The sequence below is a fragment of the Pinus tabuliformis genome, chromosome 3_1 (assembly GCF_031772625.1).
Source record: "Pinus tabuliformis cultivar Carrire ecotype Pingquan chromosome 3_1, CPIR1, whole genome shotgun sequence".
In the NCBI taxonomy this organism is placed as follows: domain Eukaryota; kingdom Viridiplantae; phylum Streptophyta; class Pinopsida; order Pinales; family Pinaceae; genus Pinus; species Pinus tabuliformis.
This window is the reverse complement of record NC_142301.1, coordinates 803,128,094-803,141,282: the sequence shown is the minus strand read 5'-3', so window position 1 is coordinate 803,141,282 and position 13,189 is coordinate 803,128,094.

The window sequence follows — 13,189 nt, the reverse complement described above, 5'->3', positions numbered from 1 at the left end:
ATATTTAATATCCACCTGGGTGCTAACATGCCATGATAATACTTGAAGAAAATACATAACATTTCAATGTTAAAAAAATATATTAAAAGATGAAAAGTTAAAACCAATATCAGAAAAACACATAGTACCTCACAAACCAACAAATTTCATCATCATTAGTATCAATTCCACAATAGTGCTACTCTTCCTCAACAGTAGTAGAATTCCAAACAAGATAAAAAAAGGTAAAAAATAGTGAACTCCTTCCTTATGTCACCAATGTGTTACGATTTTCAAATTATAAGTCTCTTCCTATTTATACATGACCTAGGATACCTTTGAAATGTGTGGGGAACATGTCTCCACACATAGCATGAAGTACATCATCATTAAATTTGGGTGGACAATACTCATCCTCTTTAAATTTTTGTTGTGCATGAATACTCCAAATTGGATTGTTTTTATAGGGTAAAAGGCATGGATTTCACACCTCAAATAAATGCACACTAGGACTTGTAACTGATTGGAAGTGAAACAATTATCATTCCATCCTAAAGATATAAACATTTTCTACAACATATCATACTCATTATCCTAAAATAAATCTTACTCACTAAAATCCAAGTCTGCCAATGTAGCAATTCATCATATCTGCCAATGTTTAAGTCGGAACAAATATGCACTCTCTAGCAAAATCGATTACACTCTTAGTACAGTAGTAAAAATATTAATTTACATGGGGCTAGAAGTCTCTGTTATATATAATTTCATTTTAAAACATTTTCAACATTTTCACATTGCATTCACCCCATATCATCATAAGCAATTATGTAGAGAGAAAATTAGCAATAATAATGCAACAAAACAATCATAGGTTTTCCACGATATCTTTATCATAGGGATTAGCATATCTTGGTCATAATATTTTATCATATCACAGATAAGAAGGCCCAAAGAGGTCGTTGTCATACCCAAGAAATAAGACCCATTAGGGCATTGTTACACCACAAGATTGAGGTCCATTAGGGTGTTGTTACACCACAAGATTGAGGCCCATTAGGGTTTTGTCATAATATATTCTCATATCACAGATAAGAAGGTCCAAAGAGGTTGTTTTCATACCTAAGAACTGAGGCCCATTAGAGCGTTGTTACACCACAAGATTGAGGCCATTTAGGGCGTTGTTACACCACAATACTGAGCTACAATTTCATATCTTGGTCATAATATTTTATCATATCACAGATAAGAAGGCCCAAAGAGGTCGTTGTCATACCCAAGAAATAAGACCCATTAGGGAATTGTTACACCACAAGATTGAGGCCCATTAGGGTGTTGTTACACCACAAGATTGAGGCCCATTAGGGTTTTGTCATAATATATTCTCATATCACAGATAAGAAGGTCCAAAGAGGTTGTTGTCATACCTAAGAACTGAGGCCCATTAGAGCGTTGTTACACCACAAGATTGAGGCCATTTAGGGCGTTGTTACACCACAATACTGAGCTACAATTTCATAGACCCATAGGATTGAATGTTAATTATATCATTACCAATTAATTACAGATCCTGGTGTGCATTTATTTGAGGCACACAAACCTCGCCTTTTACCCTATGAAATCCATGCAATTTAGAGTATTCTTGAACAACAGAAATATATATGTGAAAAAAAAAAAAATTGTGTTAATATTACTTATGAGTTAAAAATACTCTCCAAGTTTAATCATTCAAATTGGTTTTAAAATGAAGGTTGGGTGTGCATTTTTGTGAAGCAGGCCAAAATTGTCTTGCTTCACTAAAATGCATGCCCAAGATTCATTTCATGGTTAATCTGATTGATTCAAATTGTATACTATTCAATTAGTGATTACTGGTCTTGGTGTGCATTTATTGGAGGTACAAAATCCCTACCTTTTACCTTATAAAATCAATCCAATTTGGAGTATTCATGCACAATAGAGATTTAATTAGGATGAGTTATTGTCCACCCAAATTTAATGAGGATATACTTCATGCTATGAGAGAAGGAATGTTTCCCACACATTTCAAAGGTCTCTTAGATCATGTATAAATAGGAAGAGACTTCTAATTTGTAAATCGTAAACACTGGTGATGTTGTCATATTTTTTATTTTGCAACATAGAGTAAAGGCAATATACCCTTGTTTACCATATTTAGCCAATGGAAAATGTTGTAAATTCTCATTGTAAAACTGGTTGGAATATGGTTGTAACATGATAGGATAAATGGCATCCTCTTATGGTAATACATGCGTGGAATTTTTCCCACCATATCGATGGAATGTTTCCCACCATACCTTGCATTAAATAACTAGGATCCTTGAAATATTTACCCTAATTCCATCTCTTCATTCTTGTTCATTTGGAATTCCATCTGGGTACTAATGTAGACCATGACCATATGCAGGCCTTTCAATTATCTGGCTAGGTGTCTCTTCTCCTTCCTTAACTCATGCATCTTGTCACATTAACACCCTCTAAGAAGAGGATAGCTATCCATGGCATGATTGTATCTAGGAATTCCCAAAATCCAAGACTCAAAGTATTGTCAAAATTAAGACTACCACCACGTAGGAAAAAGAAAACAACAAGAGGATTGGAGGGACAAAGCATTTTTGAGTATTTCACAAGATCAATCAACTAAAAAATCACTTTAAAATCCAAATAGAAAAAAAAAACTAAAATTAAAAATCTATCCATATTCTCAACTGGGAAAATAGGTTCATTACCATCCATTAGTGACCTTTAATTTTTCCTCCCTCCCCACATAGATGTTTAATTTTATGGACCAGATTTGACAACCATATAATTTATTTCACTTTTAAAAATTTACTCAAGCATATTCATCATTAACCATTAACCAATAGAGTACTAACAATGTTAATTTTCTTAGGGCTAGAAGTCTCTATTGTAGATAATTGCATTTTAAAACATTTTCAACATTTTCACATTGCATAAACCCCATATCATCATAAGAAATTATGTAGAGAGAACATTAGCAATAACAATGTAGCAGAACAATCATAGGTCTATCATGATATCTTTGTCATAGGGCTTAGCATATCTCCTTCATATCTCTGTCATAATATTTTCCCATATCACATATAAGAAGGCCCAAAGAAGCCACTGTCATATCCAAGAATTAAGGCCCATTAGGGCACTGATACACGACAAGACTGAGGCCCATTAGGGTGTTTTTACACCACAACACAAAAATGTGGCTCGTCCTCAAGCCACTCTGTCCTTATTCTATACCCATGGATCAAGAACCTCTATCCTTACTGAGGTTGTCTTCTTGCTCCTCCTACAAAGGTGGACGGGTAAACAATGAACCTAGTTGCCTTGAAGCTATTTGAACAGACTAGGAGGGGTTAGCCACATCCCCCCACCCCACAATGGTGCTCTTAGAAAGAGAAACATGACCACCACTATTGCTTTAGGTCTATGTCCCATGGTTATCCCTAACTATTGCTCTCTTCTCCCTATTGTACCTTCTCCTTCCTTTGGCAAATAGTGGAAAGGATTTTGTCTTCTTTCCTTCTTCAAGATACTCTAAGGGTTACTAGGGTGGGGTGGCTCAAAATTTTTCAACTAACGATCTCGTTTCCTCAAAGTGATTCTAACTCCTACCCACCAAAATAGGGTTTTTTTTTTTTGATTTAAAATAATAGTTAGGGGTATGGTCCCCTTTTCCTACCATTAAGTAAGGGGGGAAAGTACCCTCCTACTGTTATAACACCCAAAGTGGGAATTGTCCCGACACTGTTCTGCCATATGGACTCACAAATACTGCCTTCAAGGTGTGTTGGAATAGAATTATTAGTGAGACTATAACATGATGTAAGAACCATCTCTGTGAGCAGAGGCGGCCCTCCCTGGTCCTGACCGCCCGTTTCAACTTAACCACCTCACATGGACAAAATCTCTTTTCTATATCTGCCACTTCTGGCTCTTCTGACACAATCTCTTCTTCCATAACCACGTCACCTTACCATTTCCACTCCCTGAGGCTCCTTATCTCATCATTTCCTCCATATCTTTTAATTCTCCTTCATCTCCCTCATACTCCTTCGGTTTGGTGCCACTCTTGCAGCTCCTCCCGGTTTGAACTTAAACTACCTCATCTCCTCTAATCCTCTACTACTCAAATACTTCCTTTCACCAATTATTTCATTCCTCAATCACCCCTTGGGTGGTATTTTATATCGTTTCACACTACCAGCTCATTCATCATGGTTTCTTATGATTCTGACTTTGCCATTATGGTGTTCTGATTCGAGTCACTCTGAGTATACACAAACATTTTTTACAATATTCCTTTGGATCAACTCAATATGATGGTTCACACATGCTACCTATCTAGCCCCAACTAGTCTCAAATTATTTTATCTTTTTACCCCAGTATTGACCTCATTACTGGTCACCGCCTCAAAATTCATGGTTTAAATTAACAACTCACATGCTCTCTTCTGCAACAAAAATTTGATTCAGAAATCCTCCAAACCACTTTCTTTCACTTAAACAAAGACTACAATGTAGGGAATGAATATTTTTGTGTAGCTCCCATCACGTGGTCTTGACCTTCACATGTGTCTATGAGCATTCACATGTTAAAGTATGTCGTCACTAGTGCACCTAGTCCAAAAGATTATGGCTCCCGCCCTTAATTCTATTGAGTATTTTTCATTTAAATAATTAATTATATTCTTGGACTTGAGTGCTTCTATTTGTACTTGTTTCTTGCATAGATTAGTGCTCATTTCTAATCTTCTTTTCACAATCTTCTAATGTGAAATTATATGAATATATTCCCACATAGAATGAACTTCTTGAATAATGTCATCTCAAACAATTTTTCTAGCCTCAATTAAAGAAATATCACCTTTCAACTTGGTTTTCAACTCTTTTATTTCATCTCAAGCTGCCTTATACTTACTTGTAAGATTATTGTTATTTTCATTTGCTATGTTTTGTTGCCTCTCCTTTAATTTACATTTAACTACTCCCTTACCATGGCCAAATCATCTTGGATTTTCTTTAGTTCAACTTATAAAATTATGAGCTCTACCATGACCTTTGTTAATTTCTCTGAGGGGTCATTTGATTCAGTTGGAACCATAATGGTGCAAACATGATTTTTAATTGATTGTTGTAAGCTTTGCACTTGTTCCTACAAAATAACAATCTCTTTATTTCTATCAACTAATTCTCCTATTAATAACTCCTTTTCTTTTTCAACTTGAGCCAACTCAGCTGTTTGAGCGTGCTCAATCCCAAGCATGTTTAACTTATTCCTTAATTATTGCACCTCAGATTATGTGTTTTACAACAGGATCTTGATTTCTTCCCTATCATTTGGATCTAATCCTAGTATAATGATTAATTTTTAGTTGATTAGAAACTTTCTCTAAAAAAAAATTTGCTTTGCACACTAGCAAAGAAATTTTGCTCAAGTCACTATAGATAATTTCCCATGCTTGTCTGTGCAAACTTATCTTGTCAGGCAGTGGAATATAAACCAAATTAATAGATAAATCCAATGTTCTAAAATCTAGTCCCGAAGGAATAGACTGAGTAGCAAGATGCGTAAGAGAAATATTTAACTGATTTCTTTCTAAGTCCATAACAAAGAGTAGTTTTGTTTGTTAGCTTGAGGTTTCCTGATCTATTAGTTGTGTTGCCATACTGATTCTCATTTTATAACTCCTTTCTTTAATTTGGTGATAATTCTTCTTCAGAGTTTCAAATGAAGGAGTGTCTTCTATTGTGAAAGATGCAAAATCAGTGGAGATAGAAGAGGAAGTAGTGTGCCCTAGATTTCCCAATTGCATTTGAAAACTAGGCTCATTTGAAGGTCCTTTTGTAAATTTTATTTATATGTCTTCTTCATCCTCTATTTGAATTTTAGTCCTCTTATGTGACTAGGAATCCTCCATATCAACATGTTCAGGGGAGATCCTCTTCAAACTATCCTCTTTTACCATAGGTGTTTCAACATCCATTCTTTGTTGCACCCTACCACATGGCCAAGTTTCTTGATTTTCCATTTTCTCAATTTGGTATGCTTTAATGAATATAAGGTGCATAACTAATTTCCACCCTTTTATTAGAAATTATATGGTGAGGGTCATATTGCCACTTTTCTCCTTTCTCAAAACCAAACTCCTTCATCATCACTTCCACCTGTGTAAGGGTTTGTCTATTGTTTACAATAAATGGCTCTACAATTCTCCCTAACTTGAAAATGTACCCTTTTCGTGTAGGAACAAAATGTACTTGGTCAACATTCAAACTTTGCCTTATAAATTCAAGAGAAAATATCCTCATAGGCAAAAATATTGGCCTTGAAATGAAGGTTGGATGTGTGTTTTTGTGAAGCAGACCAAAATTGCCTTGCTTCACAAAAATGCATGCCCAAGCTTCATTTATTGGCCAATCTGATTGATTCAAAATGTAGTTTTATTATTTAATAATTTTACACACTTTTACATTGTTATATATTTACTTTGAGCTTAAACATTTATACTTTAGATTTCATGCAACATTTAAAGTTTTGCTTCGACTTACCTTACGTGAAAGTTGTGTATAGTGGGAAACATAGTTATGTAGGATATTTGTCAGACATGATGCAATGTTATATCCTAAGGTTAGGTATTTTCCAGTCATGTCCCATTTCAAAGTTCATTACCAAGAGTGTAATTGGTTTGGCCTGGGAGTGTATATTTGTTCCGACTATGATCATTGGTAGATATGATCAATTGTTATTTTGACAAAATTGGATAAGTTACAATGTATAACATTTCCTTTATGAAAATGACTATGGTATGTTGCATAAAATGGTTTTATATTTAGGTTGGAGTGATCATTATCACACAATCAATTAATTACATGTCCTAGTGTGCATTTATTTGAGGCACGCAAACCTTGAATTTAACCTTAAGAAATCGATCCAATCTCCCATATTCTTGCACAACTGAAATTTCCATGTACAAAATTATTGTTAATTATGAGTACAAAAAGTACTCTGCAAGTTGAATAATTCAATTTGGCCTTGAAATGAAGGTTGGGTGTTCATTTTTGTGAAACAAGCCAAAATTGCCTTGCTTCACTAAAATGCACGCATAGACTTCATTTATTGGCCAATATGAGCGATTCAAATTGTAGAGTGTTTATTTAATTATTTTACACACATTTGAATGATTATATGTTACTTTACCCTTAAATAATTATGCTTAATATTTTAAACAACATTCCAAGTTTTGCTTCAACTTGCATTATGTGGAATTTGTGTATAATTTTTCTTTAGCTTGTTGTTGGGTAGAGCAATTATCATTTTAATTCAGACCAATAGTTCCAACTCTTCACATTAATTGTCAATCCGGGTAGGTTTTGTTATTGCAAGGCTATTACAAAAAATGTATGCAAGGGCAAATGATGACTAATACTAATGAATCTTAAACTCAATCATTGTAATCACACTCTCAACAATTCAACACTCATTACACTCTCAATATTTGTTCACACTCTCAAGGAATAAACACAGAATGTAGAATAAAACCACTTTGTCACTTTTTCACTCTTATTCGGAAAAGAACATCACTCCTGGAAACCATTCTCTCAAAAAATGTTGAAACACGCATTCAAATGAAATCAACACACCATCAAACTGTAACAGGAATTAAATAATTGTCACACTAACAAAGGGATTGGTCTAGGACCTATGTTGTTATACAATACAGAGGTTAGAATTCCGCCATCATTAAAGAATGGACAAGACTAATAATACTATTAACAAAAATCACGCATGAATTCTAACTAAGAGGAAATAAATCCAATAACTTTTATACCTTCCTAACCAGTGATCCCTGCTAACCAGTGGGTTCTATGTTTGTCCCTAGCCCTTGTCCCATTCTTGTTGCTACACTTGCTCCTTCCTATGGTGAGTGGTGGCTAGATTGTGATCCTTTAGCTTTCTCCACAATTTACTAACGTTTATTAGAATTGTTACATGTTTCACATCATTATAATGACATCTTAGTTGTAACTTAATTGAATTTGATTATAGTATATTTATGCACTTTGATATAATGTAATATGATTATGTTTTTGTTTCATATGTTGTAATATTAAAAATATTACACAAATATTAAATATTGCATGAAATAAATAATAACTTTTCATTTTAAATGGTTTTTTTTTGCAGAAAATGGGTCTTCCAAAAGATGGAGATGATCTTGAGATCAATCTAGATTATGTTGGGTCTAGTTCAAACTTTCAAGATGATGATGATGAGGTAGATGGAGAGGAAACCAAGGTAAAATATGATGATGATGACATTGATGATGATCATGATGTTGATGATGATGATGGGCAATCTATTGGTTGTAGCTAGTGACATTATTCATATATACTTCATCATGGATCCTTGTTGCTAAATTGTTATGATGTCTCTTTTCATGTTTATTATCATATGTATTTTTTTCACCTGCAGTAACATATTGAGTCATATCATTTTGACATGTACCATTTTGATTTATATCATGTAGACATGTATGATCTAGGCTTGCATTATGTGTAGCTAGTCACAGATCATCAACTTTGTTTATTAATAATACAAAAATATCGATTATAGTTTAAAAAAATTATCTTGTTATTTTATTCCAATGTTATGGTGTGGTTTGTAACTATAAGAAACTTGAAAGAGCTCTGCTATGGAAATATATATGGTGTAAATCTAGGTCTGCATTATGTGTAGATAGTCACGACCAACAATATTGTTTATTAATAATATAAAAATATCAAGTATAGTTAAAAAATATTGTTAGTTTGTATGGTTGTCCATTTCCCAAAAAATATTTATAAATGGTATGTTATAAAATATTTCAAATGCAATATGACTTATTCTATAATCATATAAGTTATTTAAGAGGCGTGATATGCTTAACTAATTTAATTGAAATAAAAATACTAAATTAATAAATGGAAGCTATAAATGAAGCATCATGAGTTGTTAAAATGGAAGCAAAATGTGGCTCTCAAATGGAAGTAAAATTTGACATTAAATTGGAATCCCTACTTGGAGCTATTACTAGCTCTAAATAAGAAGCTTAATTGGTTGATTAATAGGAAGCAAAATTGGAGGCTAATTAAGAAGAAAATTCCTACACTAAAAGGAAGCCAACCCTAATCCTAAAAAAGAAGCAAACCTGGGTGCTAAACATGAAGCAAGCCTTGCAACTAAAAGGAAGCAAACCATGACGCTAACAAGGAAGCAATTCTGGAGGCAACAATGGAAGCCAAACTAGAAGCACACTAGAAGCAACCTTGGAAGAAAAACTTGACATTACCTAAGAAGAAAAAAATGAAGCAATTTAGGTGGAAAACAAAGAAGTAATAATGTAAGCAATACTAGGAGCCAAACTTGGCATTACTTGAGAAGCAAAAGCAAAAGCAATTTAGGTAGTAAACAAAGAAGTAACAATGGAAGCAATATTAGAAGCCAAACTTGGTGTTCCCTAAGAAGCAAACAAAGAAGCCATTCAGACTGCAAACCAATAAGTAATAATGGAAGAAATAATAGATGCAACAAAAGACACTATAATGGAATCTATATTAGAAGCTAACGAAGATGCCATAATGGAAGCAAATCTATATTCAACAAGCAATTCCATATTGGAAGCAAAACTCGACGAAATAAAGGATGCTATAATGGAAGAATAACTTGGCGTTAATTAGGAAGCCAAAAAAGAAGCTATGTTCGATGCCATACTAGAAGCAAAACAAGAAGCATAATTGTGAGAAAAATATGAAGTACAAATGGAAACAACAATGGAAGCAAGAATCACAGAAACAGTTCCTTGTGCTATTCTCGATGCTATGCTTGGCACTATTTTCGTCGCCCAAGTGAAGATTCTAGTTTATGTCAAGTTTAACAAAGCCATTGGAAGCTAATTCACATGCTAAAAAACACTAGATTCCAATGCTATTTCTGGCGCTAATGACCTATTTTATTGTAGTGGGTCTTGACCAATCCAAACACTCTTCCCATTCCTGATTTTCAAGCAACCCAAATTTCGATTAGTGGAAAATCCTTCACCATCGCCTTCCATACAATTGAAGCATCTATAAAATGTTTTAGTCTTGATACCCTATCCATTCAATGAATGATTTACCTCAAAAATATTTATCTTACAATGTCCTTCCCCACATCATTTTAACATTTAACGAACACTAGATATTTTTTTGTAGCTAATGACTGATAAAACCATGAAAAATGTTTCAAGCCCCAACCTCCAAGAAGTTTTGGCCTGGAAATGGTAGTCCACCTTACTAATGGAGTACCTCCTTTCTATGTCCCACCTAACCACAAGAATTGAACACAAAGGATTAAAATTTTCTCCAGTATGCCCTTAGGTACATCCGTAATTGATGTCCAATACACATGAATTCCTTCTAGGATGGACTTTACCAATATCAAATGCCCCTCTCTAGATAAGTGTCTACTAACCTAGACATCAATCCTGACTTCAATCTTCTTGATTGACCATGACCAATCAACATTTCGATATGCATTTGATTTCAGATATAAACCTAGATACTTAAAACTTTCCTCCAAAGCTCGAGATGTGAAGGAGAAAAAAAAAGGAACAATGTTGACTAATTCATTAAGGATGCAAGCCTAAGTTATCGAAGACTTTTCTTGATTAATTTGCATTCCTCTGACCAGTTCATTTTTTTTCCAAAATTATTTTCATGGATGAAAAAATGTGGGAAAAACCGACAATAAATAATAAGATATCAACAACAAGTAATGAGATGAGTAATACTATCATTCTTGGAATATTTATGCCCATTAAATCTCCTCTTCCAACTGCATCCCTGATAAGCATATTCAAAACTTCAGCAACCAACAAAAAGAGTAGAGGAGATAATGGACATCCTTGTCTCAGTCCCCTATGAGCTTTGAAGAAATTAGATGGGTGCCAATTTATTAAAACTACAAAATTGATAGATTTAATGTAGCGTAAAATTCAATTGATCACTTGAGGGCTCATTCCCATACTAACAAGGCATAACCCTAGAAAGGACTAATTGACCCAATCATAAGCAATAAACAGATAAATTTTCATGGCAAAGTCAGAGATATTCTAGGTCTTTATCGAGTGCATAGCTTCTTGAGCTAGGGCAATAACGTCATAAATCTGGCAATACTGCAAAAAACCAAATTGTTATTCTCAAATGATTAAACTGATAATTGGTTTCATTCTTCCAACAATAACTTTTGAAATCAACATGTAGATCAAATTGAAACAATATATCTATCTATAATCATCGAAAGAGACTCCCTCTTGTTATTAGGAATCAAGTAGATAAAGGTTGAGTTTAAGGAACCCAATATATACACTTTCTTATGTGACTCCTTTACCACTTTTAGCATATTAGTTTTTAAAAGATTGAAAAATCGACGCAAAATTCCACTACTAATCCATCTAGCCCTAGGCTTTTTTTCTTTTGCATACAGGAAAGGGTCGATAGAAGCTCTCCCTATATGACCTCTACTTCCAAAACCTCATTCATCTCATATGTAATAATCTAAGGGAAAGAATTTAAAACGTCTAAAATATCCATAATTGGACAACTTCATGAGTCAAAGAAGAGGTTACCAAAGTTCCTAACCCCCACCTTCGCCTTTTCCTTGAAAGAAGAAATCATGTCTCCATAATGATTTTTTTACCTCCCAAAAGGTCTTTGTATTCTTACTGAAATTGGTGAAGTTATGAAAGAACTTCATATTATTATTGCCTTCAACAATCCATATGGCATGAATTTTCTAATGCCACATTTATTCTTTCTCAGTTAAAAGTTCACCTTTATTAACGTACAACAATTTAAGAGTGTCCAAGCCTTCTGTAGAAAAAATACTAGAAATGGTTGAAATATAAATTTCATCAATTTTTGCTTCAGTTTCCAAAAGAGAGGATTCATGTTTCTTTATGAATGATATACTCCATTCCTTGATTTTATTCTTAAGTGTCTTTAAATTGTAAGAAAATTGTTGCATGAAGGAAATATTTACGTCGAGATCCACATGTGACTAGTTGGATTCAACCTACTTAATAAAATCCTCTTCTTTGAGCTAGGAATTATTAAATCGAAAATGAGCAAAAGGAAATTTCTCCTGAGATTCAATTCAAAACAGAATTAGACAATGATTAGAGATTCCCCCATAATCCACCCAGGATTTGATAATTAGGTTGGACAAACATATATATTTTGATATATAGAAGCGATCAAATCTTTTTGAGATAAGGTTGCTGAAGATCTAGACTTACGCCATGTAGGGATAAGTTTGATGGGCATTATATCAACCGGATTTAGAGACTCGAAAAGATGAAAGAAGGATCCCAACAAATCTAGATGAGGATTATGGCCCTAAAATGTACTAAGGGAGGTTGTACAGATGAGACCCCCCCCATATGATGGGTTGTCTAACCTTAAGGACGTTCGAGTCTGCCACCTTTTCCTAGAAAGATTTAAGATCAAAATATGGACCATAAAAATTAACAAACTCCTTATTAAATGAGGGCCTTTATCTCCAAATCAACCCAGATAGAGTTATTTTCAGCAAAAGACGAGAATGTGCGAAGATGAGGGCTCCAAGTAGTGATTAAACCACTAGACAAACCTGCAACATCTAAGAAGCAAAAATGCCACCACTTGAGCCATGGCTCCATAATGGAACAAGTTTTTTTCTCCTTTTGGCACGGTCTTTTGAAACATAATTATGTCTATATTTTGAAGAGAAAGGAGTCACTTGAGGGAATTTTTCTTGGGGGTGCCCCCAAACCCCCTCAAATTCAATGAAAGCACGATCATTCTTCACCCTATCCTAGGATTTATCTAATCTAAGCGCCTAAATTATGGTTTTTTGTTTCCCCGACCGAATATCTTCTTTGGCTTGTTGTTGTGATTTTTATATTCGAGACATTATGCCAATTTGCCCCACATTTGGTCCATCTTAAGCCAGACCACCTTGAGAGGAAGAGTCCTCCTTCAAACATGAACACAACTCATAAGTTCTACATCCACCACCATTAGAGGAAGAAATCCTACGATATGAACAACAATCAACATCCTTCCCCAAGGATTTAGAAGAGGAATACCTATCATATGAGGAAGTTGAATAAGG